The 2,700-nt window shown below is 52.1% G+C and overlaps 1 protein-coding gene across 1 annotated transcript in view; it reads left to right on the top strand.

The window, feature by feature from the left end:
• Positions 1-2,700, top strand: part of GPA33 (glycoprotein A33) — a 31,918-nt gene that overhangs the window by 4,367 nt on the left and 24,851 nt on the right. The gene's annotated exons all lie outside the window — the stretch shown is intronic.

Here is a 2,700-nt window from a genome sequence, read left to right as displayed (position 1 = left end):
CCGGGGGGGGGGGGGGGGGGGGGGGGAAGGCAGGGAATGTTGGACCCGGGGAGGGGTCCTTTATTGTGAAAAAGTGACCTTTTCTAAAATATGCTTCTGCTAGCCAGTCTCAGATTACCTAAATTGTGCCATTTGAGACCATCATTGCTTTCAATTAGCACAAAGCTCTCCCTGAGACCAGATTTTATTTTAAATTGTTTTAGGGTGGTTTTTTTTTTCCTGTTTGGGTTCTTTTGGGGGAATATGAAGACTTAAAAAATTTTTTTTGAAATAGATCATATAATCCCATGGTCCTCAAATTAAAACATGTCCCTCCTGTCGATCTCAATCCTTCTACTCCTCACGCCCCCCCCCCACACCCTCCCCACCCGGCAAGGCTGATTTTACTGGTACCGGTTATTTGGGACCAGTGCCTACAGATGGGTTGGTGTCTCTGCTGTAATTGTTAAGTATTTTGAATATTTACTCTTGGCCAAGAAAACCAATTTAGTGCCTTGTGTATCCTTCTGTTGATTCTTTATGCAAATTCAAGACATCGTTGATACGTTTCATATGTGTGTATATGTGTGTATGCGTGTGTCTCTATTTCCCCCTCTTTTTCCACAAAAGGCAGCATATTCCAGGCATTGTTCTGCCCCTTGCATTTTTCACTCAATATGGCTCCTGGAGAGCTTTCCGTAGCAGTTAATAGAGAGCCCCTCATTCTCTAAGAGCTCAGGGGAGGCCATTGTGCAGGCGCACTGTGAACGTTTAACCAGCGCCATAGTGGACCTTGCTTATTCCCAATCCTCCATTTGCATATGTCATTTTGGTTGGGCACAGGTGACCTGCAGAATACACTCCCAGAGAGGGTAATGCTTTCGCAATTTCACAGGCTGCACAGCTGCCCTCCACAGGGCCCCGCTTGGTGTTCCCGCCGGCAGAGCCTGAGTGCCCGTTTCCCGAGAGCCTCATTGGTGTGAACGCGTGTGTCTAAATAACGCATGCGTAGGATCAGGGTTGAATTGAAGCAGTAAAAGGGAACCAGAGTGAAGGTCTGTCTGCCTCACACCCTAAACTCCCAGCCTCCCATTCCCCTCACCAAAGGGAATTACTCTCACCACATCGGGGGTGGCCTTCAATACATGCTCTACACATATACAAACATACATGTAGACTTGTATACGTACATATACATATATGAATGTGCATGGTTAGATAGACTACACACGCATCGTTCTGCTCTTGGCTTTTTTCTGTTAATAATACATATCACGAAGTTCTCTTCATATGTCAGTACATTATATCTGTCTCATTGTTTAAACATTTATATTGTGCTTCATTTTATGAATGTGCTATCTGTACCGATGATAGACATTTGATTTGTTCCTATGTTCTGCTGTTACAAATAGTGTTGCAATAAATATCTCTATATGAGTGTCTATGGGTATATATATATATATATACATACATACATGATAGCATGAAGGTGTATATAAAGTATATACATATAGGATAAATTATTTAAAATGGAACTTCTGAGGCTCCTAGGTGGCTCAGTCCATTGAGTGTCCAACTTTTGGTTTCCGCTCAGGTCATGATCTCAGTCTGTGAGTTCGAGCCCCTCATTGGGCTCTGCACTGGCAGCACGGAGCCTGCTCGGGATTCTCGCTACCCCCCTCACTGCCACTCTCCCTTCCCAAAATAAATAAATAATTTTTTAATGGAACTTCCGAGTCACAGGATGTATGAATTTAAAACTTTTTTTATAAATGAAGTCAAATTGCTTTCATTAGACATCAAGCCAGTCTCCACTCGAACCCACGAACCGCGAGATCATGACCTGAGCCCAAGTCGGACGCTTCACCGCCTGAGCCCCCAGGCGCCCAGGCAAACTTCCGCTAACAGTCCTGGTCTCCCCTTCCACATGGAAGGAGACTTCCACCCAGGGGTTAGGGTCTTTCTTTCTCCTTCCTTTGTTAAGCCATTAGAGCCGTATTTCCTCACTTGCTTACCACGACGTATACAGAAAGAGGGGGGGGTTTAAAAATCACAAAAATACCCTGAGCGTCCCCCGCCCCCCAAACGTGCCTGCCAGAGGGGAGCACCAGGTCCCCGGGCTTCTCCTGACGGGAAGGACGGGGCGACCCAGGACCCTGAGGCCTGCAGCAGATGGACGGAGAGCGGAGGGGGTCGCGCCCCCGCGGTCGGGGGCCGCGCCGGCTCACACGCATGCGCCCTGCCTACTTCCGGAGCCCCGCGTGGAACCCGGGGGGGGGGGAGGGGCGGGGCCTGGGAAGCTGGGGTCGCGCCTCCCGCCGCCGCGTGTGTCCCGCCAGGCGGACGCACAGGCTCAGCCCGCCGCCCTCTGAGGGCTCAGTTAAACACCGCGTCACGGCCGGGTCCCCCGCCAGGGACCCTCCCGTACCTCCCGCCGCGATGCTCCGGGCCCCCTACCCTCCCCGTGGTCACAGCGGTGCCCCGCGCAGGGGTGCCCTGGCCCTGCGGGCTGCACCCCAGTAGCCACGGGCCTCCGCCGGCACCGTCTCCACACCCCGTGTCTACGCAGCGCGCCCTGCCCGCTGCCTCTGCCCATCGGCTGGCGTCACCAGCAGCTTCTCTTCCGCCGAATCCGCGTTGCCTCTTCTCCCCGCCTCTCGCCTGCGGCGCCGCCACCTTCCCACCCGGGAGCCCCCTCCCTCGGCTGTTGGGCGTCTGCCC

Source organism: Hyaena hyaena, unplaced genomic scaffold (assembly GCF_003009895.1).
Source record: "Hyaena hyaena isolate Hyena2069 unplaced genomic scaffold, ASM300989v1 scaffold_201, whole genome shotgun sequence".
Classification (NCBI taxonomy): domain Eukaryota; kingdom Metazoa; phylum Chordata; class Mammalia; order Carnivora; family Hyaenidae; genus Hyaena; species Hyaena hyaena.
The sequence above is the reverse complement of the archived record's forward strand: the minus strand, read 5'-3'. Positions and strand labels throughout refer to the sequence as shown.